We start from the raw sequence: 14,945 nt of genomic DNA, 5'->3' as shown, positions 1-14,945 counted from the left end.
TGTAAGCGATAAGTCGGTAACTAAGCACCTCCCTGTGCCGCAGGCTTTGGCCCTTTTCCTCACGTCTGTGTAGTTATTTTTGGGTCGCAGGGAATCGTGGCCTGAGAAAGAGCTGCTCCCTGGGGGCGTGAGGAGGGAAGCTTCAGTCCCGGAAGCGGTTTTGGGGGGCTGCTTCCTCGGCTCTGGGGAGCTCCCCCAACCCTAGGAGCAAGGGAAACGAAGGTCAGGAGGTTTCTAAACAACACCCCTGGGCGGTTTTTTCCTCCCGGTTTACCAAGCATTCTCTTCCTTTGCGGAAACTGCCAACCTCTCGGTTTCTGCCTGCCACGCTTAGTTTATTCGTACTTCCGCCTGTTTGCGCTCTGCGTTAGCTTCACTTCAGCTCTGTTTTCAAAATATTTCACAGCAAGTGGGCCCTTGTGAAAGGCAGTGGCAGGAGTGACGCTTATAGAAATGCTGCTTCGAAAAACCCTGCCGTAACTTTCATTCCGCACCATGGAAACACGCTCGCACACATTTGCATAGCCTAACTTTAAGGCTCTGGGAATCCGAAGGAGTCCCTTCATATTTAATATGCTGAGATTATGGTGTTTCTAAAATCCTGAAAAATATAAAGGCGACGAGTGTGAAGATAGGAGGGTTCTTAGGAGATATCTGCACCTGTTAAACACAAATATATCCGCCCGCAGAATCGAATTCTCTGACGCTCAGGTACTTGGCAAATGAAACTCTGCTGAAGGGAAAGCAACAAAAAAATCAGAAATCATTTTAACTGTGGCGGTATGAACAAAAGTAAAATTTCAAGGCCTCTGAAGTTATAGACTCTGTTACCTTTATTTCACTTACACAGGAGGAAAAATGAGAAAGTGCCTCCGTGGGGGTGCCAGGAAATAAAAATTACACAAAATAACAAAGGTGCGGTGCTAGAGACCAGTGTTTTGCAAAGAGGGTGACATGGTGACCCTGGAGTCAGTAAATGTCTCACTAAGTATGTATCTTTCTAATAAGGGAAGTCCACATTGTTTATTACTAACAAACACCATATCTAGTCCTTCCAAAACTTGAAGTCTGAATGAAATTGTTCACTCTTTATCCCTTTGTTGCATTTAAATTCCTATTGTTAAAAAAATCCCAAGTATTGAAAAGGCGTTTGTCATATAATATATGAAATAACTATTATTAACTTTTCAAAGACAAAAATCTCCTGAGCAGTATATAATGTTGTTAAATCTTCACAATAAGCACTTAGCACTATGACACACACAAAGTAGACATTAAATCAATATTAGCTGGATATTTGATGAATTACTAAGGTATTAAGTCTAATTATTCCCAATATACATCTGAAGAGACATAACTTGCACCAAGAGAACGCTTTCTCTCCTAAGGATGCAGATTCAACTTGGGTTTTCATTACTGAATACATTTAAATAATGAGGAAATTGATGTACCTAAAGTTAGGGCTGTGGCCAAGAAAACAGTGCACATCAGTGGAAAAAAACCTAGAAACACAGCTGCCTGGCTGGATGGCTGAGAGTGTGTGGTGGTGTCCAGTAGACGGTGTTGTGTGGCCAGACTGGTCAGTGGTTATGATAAAACAGAGATAACTGCTGCCACGTTTCCCACCTCACGGTGTTAGGTAGGGAAGGGACAGGAAGACACATGTAGGGTTGTGACACTAAGTGGTGAGGGGGTGGGGGCCTAGTTCCTCTACTATCAAAAGAGTGTAGCTGTGCTCTTAGAACTGTATTTGGTGTTCTTTCCAATAAACCACACTGACCTTGTTTCTGCCCATCTTCTCCAAAAGATTGACTCTAGCTATACAGTTGCTTTTTGAAGACTGGTTCAACCGCCACAAGAAGGACACTGTGAGAGCATCCCGAGGCAATGGGGAATATTGTTCACTGCCAGGAAATGACAGCACCAGACAACGTTTGTGTGGCAGCCCGTGACGGGGGCTCAACTGAGCCAGAATGTCCTGCTGGTCTGTAAGAACAGGAAGCAGAGCCGTACAGCTCTGGCAGTTTTCATAAATGACAGCAAGGCTCCTGAACTACTGAATTCACAGACTATATCCGTGTGTGACATACAAGTCGCACTTCCGCGTTTTCAGCCATGTTCGTGCTCAGAGAAGACGAAAGGAGGTTGTCAATGCCGTCTTTACGACAAAAGACAATGGGACAGGATGACTCCTCCAGTGCCACAAACGCAAAACTGCTCTAGACTCCCCAATTGGTAAGTGTCACCTTGTAGATGGCTCCCGACCCAGGAACAATGAGGTCAGCTCCTAGGATGGAAAAACAGCTTCTGGGTAAGAGCTGTGTAATCCACACTGGGTGGTGGTTGGTGTAGGAGGTGGAGCCTGAAGCAAGCACCCAAGATGTTTGGCTGCCAATGAAGGCACAGCTCCACCCTCCTTCCTTTACTGGATGGAAGAAAACAGGACCCGTCAAGGGTGAGATGGAGTTGAGAGGTAGAAGAGGTTTGTGTTTAGCTCTGATGCTGGAGAGGGCAGAAGAGGAGAGTAGGGTAGAAGCGCAGAGCAGAGATAAAAAGCTGGACCCACAGTCAGTGCTGAATGTAGAAGCCCACCTCTTTGTAGTATCAGCAAGAAGAAAGCATCTTCACTTAGGGTAGACTTACATCAATACATTCTGTCACTCCTGATTGCCCTAGATATTACCTTGTTTGCATCATCATGCCAACAGTAGTTTCCAAAGCCTTATTTGGTATCATCATTCTTACATCACCATCAAATAATGTCATTACATTAAAAATTTCTGCCGTGCTGTTCAGTGTACTAGAACTATAAAACAAAACTGGCAAAGCACCTATCTTTCAGAAATTTACTATCTCAGCACTGGAATTTTTTCAACACTGAAATTTAATTTCTCTCCAGTCAATAGATATCCACAATCCTTTATGAATTCTGCATAGCTAAGCCTTTCAAAAGGGGATTTTCCTGCTGGAGAAGTGATAAGTCTTTGGGAGTATTTTTTCCTTTAATTATTTGACATTAGAGTATGTCCACTACATTAGTCAGTGTTCTCCAGAGAAACAGAGTCAATAGGAGATATATGTGTGTGTGTGTATACAGAGAGAGAGAGAGAGAGACACTTATTATAAAGAATTGGCTCACACCCCATGCAATTATGAAGGCTGACAAGTCACAAGATCTGCAGGGCAAATGGGCAAGTTGGAGATCCAGGAAAGCTGATTGCGTAGTTCTAGTCTGAAGGTCAGCAGGCTCAAGACTCAGAAAGAGCCAATGTTTCAGTTTGAGTTTGAAGGCAGGAAAAAGCTGATGTTCCAGTTTGAAAGCAGTCAGGTAGAAGGAATTCTCCCTTACTGGGAGGAGGGTTGGGCTTTTTGCTCTATCCAGGCCTTCAACTGATTGGACGGGACCCACCCACATTAGGGAGGGCAATCTGCTTTGCTCAGTCTGCTGGTTCAAATGTTAATATCTCATCCAGAAACACCCAGAATAACGTTAGACCAAATATTTGGGCACCTCGTGACCCAGTCAAGTTGACATATAAAATTAACCATCTGGGAGGGAGACGCAAGAGGGAGGAGATAAGGGGCTATATGTTTATGTATAGCTGATTCACTTTGTTATACAGCAGAAACTAACACACCATTGTAAAGCAATTATACTCCAATAAAGATGTTAAAAAAATGGGGCTTCCCTGGTGGCACAGTGGTTAGGAATCCGCCTGCCAATGCACGGGACACAGGTTTGAGCCCTGGTCTGAGAGGATCCCACATTCTGAGGAGCAACTAAGCCCATGTGCCACAACTACTAAGCCTGCACTCTAGAGCCTGTGAGCCACAACTACTGAGCCCACATGCCACAACTACTGAAGCCCGCGCGCCTAAGAGCCCATGCTCTGCAACAAGAGAAGCCACCGCAATGAGAAGCCTGCACACCACAATGAAGAGTAGCCCCTGCTCGCCGCAACCAGAGAAAAGCCCACACGCAGCAACAAAGACCCAACACAGCAAAAAATAAAATAAATAAAAAAAATTTTTTAAAGATGTTAAAAAAATAAATAAAAAGTAAAAATAAGGGGCTTCCCTGGTGGTGCAGTGGTTGAGAGTCCTCCTGCCGATGTGGGGGACGCGCGTTCGTGCCCCGATCCGGGAGGATCCCAAATGCCGTGGAGCGGCTGGGCCCGTGAGTCATGGCCGCTGAGCCTGCGCGTCCGAAGCCTGTGCTCCACAACGGGAGAGGCCACAACAGTGAGAGGCCCGCGTACCACAAAAAAAAAAAAAAAAAAAAATTAACCATCATGTCCACTAACTGGAGTTATCTTTAGTAAAGAAATAACCTTAACTATTTAATTTTACTTTGCACCTGAAGAGGAAATGTTATGTGGTGAATAGAGAGACTGAGAAAAAATTAGATGTTTCTTACTCCCCAGAGGTTTCACTGTATGAACTCAGGAAACTCATCTGACTGCTCTGTGTATCTGCTTCTGAATAGCTGAAGAGCTACACTACAGCTGTTGTTAGAATTTATCTTTGTACCGCAGGGTGTGGTCAAACTTCAAGTGGCGAAATCCTTTGAGATTTTTTGAATGAAAGGTGTTGTACCTTATTAATTAAAATGTCAGGGGTCATTGGGCAACTAAATTAGGATTCTAGGTTAAATAAATTAACTAAATTTATTTTAATAACTCAGCTGTCTGCCTAACTCACCTACCTAAGAACACATTTTATAAAAGTAAAAAATAAAATAAGCCCAAACGTCTCTACACAGCTAACGTCTGTGAATTTATCTCATAAAATCCTAGACTCCTTTTTTTATCCATTAATTAATTTATTCATTCATTTAACAGATATTTACTGAGAATCTACTAGATGCCAGGCACTGATCTAGGCACTGAGAACAAGAAGAGGGTAAGATAGACAATTCTTCATCCCAGAGAACTTAGATTCTAGTGGGACCATAGAGGCAAAGAATACTACATTTAATTACATGAAAATGGAAATGCTTCTAAAGGACAAAAGATGTCACCAGCAAAATGACAATGCTAGGAGAAGATACTTGCAATGCACATAACCAAAAAGGATTAGTATCTGGAATATATAGAAATATTTCCTAATCAAAAAGAAAAAGACAGACAACCCAATAGAAGAATGAGCAAATGATATAGAAAAAGAAAGCCAAATAGTCAATAAACATGAAGAGATTTTCAGCATAATTTATAACAACAGAACCCTAGACTCTTTTTGTTTTAAAAAGGATTCAAAGGGAATTCCCTGGCTGTCCAGTGGATAGGGCTCGGCACTTTCACTGCTGTGGGCCTGGGTTCAATCCCTGGTCAGGGAATTAAGATCCAGCGAGCCACGTGGCGTGACCAAAAATTTAAAAAAATAAAAATAAAAAGGATTCTAAGAAGGGTGGTGGTCGGCTACAGAAAATTAGTAAATTAATATGAAGTAAATTCTATGAAATGGGGAGGCAAGAATGAAGAGCGAAATGGGGGCTGCAAGAGTCTGGTGTGGGAACAAGAATGAGAAGTAATAGTTGCTGGCCAGAGTGATATAAAAGACAAAACTAATGCCAGGGAAGACTTGGAGAAGATTTTGTGATGGGTCAAACAGCGTGACACACCACTATAGACCCTGGAGATCTTCCTATATCACAGCAGAGTGAAAGCCTTGAAGGAAAGACTCAGTTATGTGGAGTGTACCCTAGTTAAGATGACAAGGTGGCATGATACACATTTTAGAAAAGATCTACCCAAAAGGTAGAATTTTGAAAACTCATGAGAATATAGGTTAAACTCTAGCAATAAAGAAAACTCAGCTCTCCAGAACAGCATGTTTCCTGAAAGCTCCAGATGTGAAAGTCTTAGCTGTTTAGGCTCTCCCCACAAATAACTTTCGTCTTCTAACATATTTCAAATAGAGGGTAAGACAGACTGCTTTGTGTACAAATAAACAACTTTCTCCTTGTTACTATAATATGATGGTGATTTCAACACATAACTTCTCTTTTAATGACCCAGTGCCTTGAAAGACAATCTGTGCCACTCTGGGTAAGAAGATAAGTTTGGAAATGACACAAAAATTCTCTCATTTTCCATACATTAGTAGAGGGCTTTCTTTTGAATATTTGCTAAAAATCTACAACCCAGGTATCTGGGCTAAAGGATTCATAAAGGATATGAAATGCATATTTCTCCTGTAATCACTGTTGAAATCCTCTGGACCTTGGAAGAAGGAGAGGAGTAATGCATATTATGTGCTGCTATTAGGAGATGCAAACAACTCATATACAGTCTTCGGGTATTAGTGTTAAATTAGAGCAGTGTTTCCCAAAGTGTGTTCCATGAAGTGCTAGGTTCTTACAATGCACTATTATAAAAGAATTCCATTTTCAAATAAATTTGGGAACACTCACATACCATATGCTGGCCCCTAGAGATTCACAAAGTTCATTAACATGATAAAAGCCCTGAGAAACTCTGTTATCTTTGTTTAATCCAATATTTCACAAACATATTTGACTATGGAACTTCTTTTCTAGATACACCTATTAGTTTGCCCTAGGATTAGTATTTTAAAAAGGTGAGGCTGAAGTATGGTTAACTGTGGGTTCCCCCCCCAGTTTTATTAAGATATAATTGACCTACAGCACTGTATAAGCTTAAGGTGTACAGGATGATTTGTCTCACATATATTGTGAAACAATTACCACAATAAGTTTAGTTACCATGCATCAACTCGTAGAGGTACCAAAAAAAAGTTTTTTCCCTTGTGATGAGAACTCTTAGTTAGGATCTACTCTCTTAACAACTTTCAGATATACCACACAGCAGTGTTAACTACAGCTATCAGGCTGTACATTACATCCCTAGTGCTCATTTACCTTATAAGTAGAAATTTGTACAATTGACCACCTTCATCTAATTCTTCCACCCCACTCCCTTGACCTCTGCTGACAACAAATCTGATCTCTTTTGCCGTGAGTACTTTTTTTGTTTTGTTTTTTAGATTCCACATGTAAGTGAGATCATACAGTGTTTATCTTTCTCTGTCTGACTTATTTCACTTAGCATAATTCCCTCAAGATCCATCCATGTTGTTGCAAATGGCGTGATTTCCTTCTCTTTCATGGCTGAATGATATTCCATTGTATGTATTCCACAACTTCTTTATCCATTGATCCGCTGATGGACATTTAGGTTGTTCCCATGTCTTGGCTGTTGTAAATAATGCTGCTATGAACATGGGGGTGCAGTTACTCTTCAACATAGTGTTTCCGTTTCCTTCAGATATATTCCCAGGAGTGGAATTGCTGGATCATGTGGTACTTCTATTTTTAATTTTTTGAGGAACCTCCATACTATTTTCCATGTTGGCTGTACCAATTTACAATCTCACCAACAGTGCACAAAATTTCCCTTTTCCCCACATCCTCACCCGCATTTGTTTTCCCTTGTCTTTTTGATTATAGCCTTTATAATAGGTGTGAGGTGATATCTCATTGTGGTTTTGATTTGCATTTCCCTTATGATTAGTGATGTTGAGCCCTTCTCATGTACCTGTTGGCCATTCATATATCTTCTTTGGAAAAATGTCTGTTCACATCCTTTGCCCATTTCTGAATTAGATTATTTGGGATTTTTTTTTTTTTGCTATTGAGTTGTATGAGTTCTTGGATATTAACCTATGGGGATTCTAAATTTAAAAAGCCAGAGGGGCTTCCCTAGTGGCGCAGTGGTTGAGAGTCCGCCTGCCGATGCGGGAGACACGGGTTCGTGCCCTGGTCCGGGAAGATCCCACATGCCGCGGAGTGGCTGGGCCCGTGAGCCATGGCCGCTGAGCCTGCGTGTCCAGAGCCTGTGTTCCGCAACGGGAGAGACCACAGCAGTGAGAGGCCAGCATACCGCAAAAAAAAAAAAAAAAAAAAAAAAAAAACCAGAGACGCTGACCACAAAGGCAATTCCTCAGGGTATTGTAGAGCTCAGTTCATTTTAATTCAAAAAAACAAACACATTTTTTCCCTCCACACACTGTCAAAATCCACTTTACCATATATATTTTTTCTAAATTGTTAGGACCTATGCTGGTGAGCTAAGGCTTCTTTCTGCCTCTTGGGGGATAAGGTAATAAGTGAACACAATGGCATTCCTTGTCCTCTTCATGCCCACATGCAGAGTCAATAAACACAAAGGAATTTACTGTGTCAAGATGAACCTCCATTACCTTCATAGTTCATACTGGAGATTTAGAGACCTGCAGTGTGAGTGAATTGTTCAAGTCAATTTAACAACCGCTTATTTCTTACCTCTTAAGTGCAGGAGAAGAGAAGGGAGAGAGAGGGGACTGGACAGAGAGATACCAAAATAAAAAAGTTTAGGGCCCACTCTCCTGACGCTCTAAAACCGTAATAAATGAAAAAACGTTCTTAAAACAGCTCAGACCAATAGATGCTATAATAGGCATTCTAACAGACAAACACGAACTACATCCTATAGGCATATAGGGAAGAGAGAGAGAAAGGCAAAGAATTTGAGTTTTGAATGGCTATGCATTGTATAGGCTGGTTAGGTAAACACACACACACACACACACACACACACGCACACGCACATGCACACGATAGAAAGGCACAGAAGAAGAGAGCACAGGGTTCAGGAGTGCAAGAAGTCTGAGTTACTGCAAGAGCATGCAAAGTGTGGGAAGAGGGTGGAAACCGTAGAAGAGAATGGCTGGAGGGGTGGATAGGGCTTTTAACTCCAGGCTGAGACATCCAGACCTCAATCTTCAAGGAAGGGAGAGACCACAGCAGGTTTCGAACAGAAGGAACATGATCAGATCTATATTTCAGAAAAATAAATCTGGGGAGAGATCAGAGTCATAAGCAATCACACTTTATTGAGTACCTCTCCCTACTGATAGCTGATTCCACAGCATCAAGACCTACTAGTAGGTCCTACAGTAGGCTGTTGCCAAGGTCAAAGAGGCCTGCAGGCAGTGACAGCGAAAAGAAGAGAACAGGCGGGAGACACTGAGGAAGCAGAATGGCTAGCTTGTTCCCTGCCTATTCACCATGACGTGGCATCCTCACAGAGAAGTCATAGAGAAACCACCGTCTGGAACAGAGATGATCATGGGGGAAGAAACAGGAAGACATTTGGTGAATCTTGAGCGTCTTCTTCCTGCCTCAAGACGGTTGTTGAGTGCTGAGCAGGGAAACTCAGGGACTCGTTTCTGTTGTGTCTTTATCTTCAATGCACTTCTTGCCAGATCCCTTTTCTTTTCCTTTCGTTTTACATATCTGGGCTCCGTGTGCAGCCTGTCAATGTCTGTGTTATGAATTCATAATGATATTCTGTTAGTATCTGCATGAATCTGGAAAATGCTTGTGTGTTTGCATCATATTGTGTTGACCAAAAATTTTGTTCGTTTTTTTCTCCGTAAGATGGCTCTAGTAGCAGTTAGTTGTCTTCATTCAAGACAATTTTTGCATTTAAAAAAAAAAATCAAAATTGGTGAATTTTTGTGTAGCCATTTTAATATTGAAGGTGGAAGGAAAAAAGCAACATTTTTGGCTTATTATGCTTTATTATTTCAAGAACAAAAATGCAACCGAAACGCAAAAAAAGATTTGTGCAGTGTACAGAGAAGGTGCTGTGACTGATTGAACGTGTCAAAAGCGGTTTGTGAAGTTTCGTGCTAGAGATTTCTGGCTGGACAATGTTCCACGGTCAGGTAGACCAGTTGAAGTTGATAGTGATCAAATTGAGAACAATCAATGTTATACCACATGGGAGATAGCCGACATACGTAAAATATCCAAATCAACCGTTGAAAATCATTTGCACGCACTTGGCTATGTTTATTGCTTTGATGTTTGGGTTCCACATAAGAGGAAAAAAACCCTTCTTGACCATATTTCCGCATGCAATTCTCTACTGAAACATAACGAAAACGTTCCATTTTTAAAACAAATTGTGATGGGGGATGAAAAGTGGATACTGTACAATAATGCGGAACGGAAGAGATAGTGGGGCAAGTGAAATGAACCACCACCAATCACACCAAAGGCCGGTCTTCATCTAAAGAAAGTGATGCTGTATATATGGTGGGATTGGAAGGGAGTCCTCTACTATGAGCTCCTTCTGGAAAACCAATCGATTAATTCCAACAAGTACTGCTCCCAATGAGACCAACTGAAAGCAGCACTCGACAAAAAGTGTCCAGAATTAGTCAACAGAAAACACAATCTTCCATCAGGATAATGCAAGACCGCATGTTTTTTTGCTGACCACGAAAAAACTGTTACAGCTTGGCTGGGAAGTTCTGATTCATCCACTGTATTCACCAGACATTGCACCTTCGGATTTCCATTTATTTCAGTCTTTACAGAATTCACTTAATGGAAAAAATTTCAATTCCCTGGAATATTGAAAAGGCACCTGGAACAGTTCTTTGCTCAAAAAGATAAAAAGTTTTGGGAAGATGGAATTATGAAGTTGCCTGAAAAATGGCAGAGGTAGTGGAACAAAAGGGTGAATACGTTGTTCAATAAAGTTGTTGGTGAAATGAAAAATATATCTTTTATTTTTACTTAAAAACTGAAGGAGGGACTTCCCTGGTGGCGCAGTGGTTAAGAATCTGCCTGCCAATGCAGGGGACATGGGTTCAAGCCTTGGTCCAGGAAGACCCCACATGCCGCAGAGCAACTAAGCCCGTGCACCACAACTACTGAGCCCGTGCTCTGCAACAAGAGAAGCCACTGCAATGAGAAGCCCGCGCACTGCAACGAAGAGTAGCCCTCGCTAGCCACAACTAGAGAAATCCCGCACGCAGCAACGAGAACGCAACGCAGCCAAAAATAAATAAATAAATAAACAAAAAACGAAGGAAAGTTTTGGCCAACCGAATACATCTGCATAAATAGAAAACACCAATGAAAAGGGCTGGATGCCTAGCATATTCATGGAATACAGATATACATAAAGACGTTAGGCCTGAACCTGTTACCCTGAGTTACATTCCTTTGTGTGATTGTTGTAATGTTGGATATATACCTTGTCTGTGCATTGAAATTGTTGTTTGCTGTCCGTGAGGCAAGAGGTGCTATAATTTTGACACTATCTAGGACTTATTTCAGGGTAAAAGTGGCTTCCTGGAAATACCACTACCTTTTCTTTGAGATCAAATCAATGTCCAAATCATTCACACCTCTCCCAGCCCCTCTTCCCCTGATGCTAACACCTTGTTTCAGCTGTCATGGTCTCTGGCCTGGGTGGGCTCTCAGCCACCATCCTCAGTCCTTCCACCCACACTCCAGAGTGATCTCCCTGAAACCAAATTTAATAATGTCACTCCCTGTTCAAAACTCTTCAGTGGCACCCTGGGGCTTCTAGGCAAAAGTTCAAGCACCCACTGGCCTCTGCCTAATGCTGCATCACGATCTCATCTAACCTTCCCCACTGGACTCTATGCTTCAGCCATGCTGGCTACTTATGTTTCTCTATATTTACCTTATTATTCACACCTACACGTTTTTGTTCAATTGCATCTTTCAAGCTTCTCCTATGCCTACCTTTCCTCAACATTCCCTGCCCTTTCTGGTGGGATGGACCATCTCTTCCCTGGTGCCCTACTGGACCCTACGACAATTCTAACAGCGCCAAGGACTCTTGTTGCCCTATCAACTCCTTGTCTTCCCTGACACACTGTAGTCTCCCTAAGAACAGGGCTGCATCTTATTTACTTTTGTACTTGTAGCTTCTAGCACAGTGTCTGAAAGATAGTTGGTGCTCAACAAATATTTGAGGAAGGAATGTTTTTGTTTTTGTTGTAACATCTTTATTGGAGTATAATTGCTTTACAATGGTGTGTTAGTTTCTGCTTTATAACAAAGTGAATCAGCCATACATATACATACATCCCCATGTCTCCTCCATCCTGCGTCTCCCTCCCTCCCACACTTCCTATCCCACCCCTCCAGGCGGTCACAAAGCACCGAGCTGATCTCGCTGTGCTAGGTTGCTTCCCACTAGCTAGCTATTTTACGTTTGGTAGTGCATATATGTCCATGCCACTCTCTCACTTTGTCCCAGCTTACCCTTTCCCCTCCCCGTATCCTCAAGCCCATTCTCTAGTAGGTCTGCGTCTTTATTCCCGTCTTGCCCCTAGGTTCTTCATGACCATTTATTTTGTTTGTTTTTTAGATTCCATATGTAAGTGTTAGCATACAGTATTTGTTTTTCTCTTTCTGACTTACTTCACTCTGTATGACAGACTCTAGGTCCATCCACCTTACTACAAATAACTCAGTTTCGTTTCTTTTTATGGCTGAGTAATATTCCATTGTATATATGTACCACATCTTCTTTATCCATTCATCTGTTGATGGACACTTAGGTTGCTTCCATGTCCTGGCTATTGTAAATATGGCTGCAATGAACATTGTGGTACATGACTCTTTTTGAATTATGGTTTTCTCAGGGTATATGCCCAGTAGTGGGATTGCTGGGTCATATGGTAGTTCTATTTTTAGTTTTTTAAGGAACCGCCATACTGTTCTCCATTGTGGCTGTATCAATTTACATTCCCACCAACAGTGCAAGAGGGTTCCTTTTTCTCCACACCCTCTCCAGCATTTATTGTTTGTAGATTTTTCGATGATGGCCATTCTGACCGGTGTGAGATGATATCACATTGTAGTTTTGATTTGCATTTCTCTAATGATTAATGACGTTGAGCATTCTTTCATGTGTTTGTTGGCAATCTGTATATCTTCTTTGGAGAAATGTCTATTTAGGTCTTCTGCCCATTTCTGAATTGGGTTGTTTGTTTTTTTGATATTGAGCTGCATAAGCTGCTTGTAAATTTTGGAGATTAATCCTCTGTCAGTTGCTTCATTTGCAAATATTTTCTCCCAGTCTGAGGGTTGTCTTTTAGTCTTGTTTATGGTTTCCTTTGCTGTGCAAAAGCTTTTAAGTTTCATTAGGTCCCATTAGTTTATTTTTGTTTTTATTTCCATTTCTCTAGGAGGTGGGTCAAAAAGGATCTTGCTGTGATTTATGTCAGTGTTCTGCCTATGTTTTCCTCTAAGAGTTTGAAAGTGTCTGGCCTTACATTTAGGTCTGTAACCCATTTTGAGTTTATTTTTGTGTATGGTGTTAGGGAGTGTTCTAATTTCATTCTTTTACATGTAGCTGTCCACTTTTCCCAGCACCACTTATTGAAGAGGCTGTCTTTTCTCCACTGTATATTCTTGCCTCCTTTATCAAAGATAAGGTGACCATATGTGTGTGGGTTTATCTCTGGGCTTTCTATCCTGTTCCATTGATCTATATTTCTGTTTTTGTGCCAGTATCATACTGTCTTGATTACTGTAGCTTTGTAGTATAGTCTGAAGTCAGGGAGCCTGATTCCTCCAGTTCTGTTTTTCTTTTGCAAGATTCATTTGGCTACTCGGGGTCTTTTGTGTTTCTATACAAATTGTGAAATTTTTTGTTCTAGTTCTGTGAAAAATGCCAGTGGTAGTTTGATAGGGATTGCATTGAATCTGTAGATTGCTTTGGGTAGTATAGTCATTTTCACAGTGCTGATTCTTCCAATCCAAGAACATGGTGTATCTCTCCATCTGTTTGTATCATCTTTAATTTCTTGAGGAAGGAATGTTTATCAATTTTTATTACCTTCTTTGGAAACTTTATTTTTAGGAATTTCAAATTTTTACATTGGGGTAGGCATAATATCCCATTTGTTTCTTTGTTTTGTTTTGTTTTGTTTTGTTTTTGCAGTATGCGGGCCTCTCACTGTTGTGGCCTCTCCCGTTGCGGAGCACAGGCTCCGGATGCGCAGGCCCAGCGGCCATGGCTCACGGGCCCAGCCACTCCGCAGCATGTGGGATCTTCCCAGACCAGGGCACGAACCTATGTCCCCTGCATCGGCAGGCAGACTCTCAACCACTGCACCACCAGGGAAGCCCTCCCATTTGTTTTAATACAGAAGATTTTAACCTTTTTCTCCCAACACTATTTCCAGCCTGTAAAGACTCTGATGTTTATATTCCAAGTGGGAGTGAGAGAGCGATCAGGAAGCAAGAGGCGAACACCTGGTTAAGTAGAGCCACATCCAGTGAAGAGGGTGATTTGGCTACAGTAGTAAGACTATTGCAATTTAGAGGAAGCAATGGGTCTCTTTAAGACTGTGAAGTCAGCTGCAATTTTATTTATATTCACATCTAATCTCAAGTTATAAAATGTTTATCATGGGGGTGGGGTTTAAAACAGCAGAATAATCTTTAGTCCTGGAGATTGTTTGCCTAAAATCTATAGGCAAACAAATGTTCTTACTTTGAATGTAGTCAAATTTATCAGTTTTTCCTTTTTCGTTAAATGCTTTTTGTGTCTTAAGAAGTCTTTTCCAACTCCAAGTTCTAAAAGATTCACCTGCATTTTCTAATTAGAGTTTTTATGTGTTTTTTTATACGTAGGATTTTAATCCAGTTAATGTTAATTTTTACTTATAGTCTGAGGTAGGGATTCGACTTCATCCTTTTTCATATGGATAATAATTTTATCCAACTCCATTTATTGAGTAGTCTCTCCTTTCCCCACTAGTCTTAAATGCCACCTCTGACACAGAAAAATTTCATACCATCCCATTCTATTCCGTTGGTCAATTTTTCTATCCCTGGGCCAGCACTACACTGCTTTCATTACTATAGCTTCACAATAGTTTTTGCTATCTACAGCATAAGTTTCTCCTTGCTGATCTTCTTTCACAAGTATCCTATCTGCTCTTCACTGTAACAAAAAACTCCATAGCAACTCAAATGCCAATCAAAAGGAGAATAGATGGATAAGCTCTATTTTATTCCCACAGTGGAATGTGATTCAGCAGTTACAACAAATGAACTACAGCTTCATGTAACAATATGGTTGAATCTCAGCAATATATGA

Source organism: Phocoena phocoena, chromosome 1 (genome assembly GCF_963924675.1).
Source record: "Phocoena phocoena chromosome 1, mPhoPho1.1, whole genome shotgun sequence".
NCBI lineage: Eukaryota > Metazoa > Chordata > Mammalia > Artiodactyla > Phocoenidae > Phocoena > Phocoena phocoena.
The sequence above is the reverse complement of the archived record's forward strand: the minus strand, read 5'-3'. Positions refer to the sequence as shown.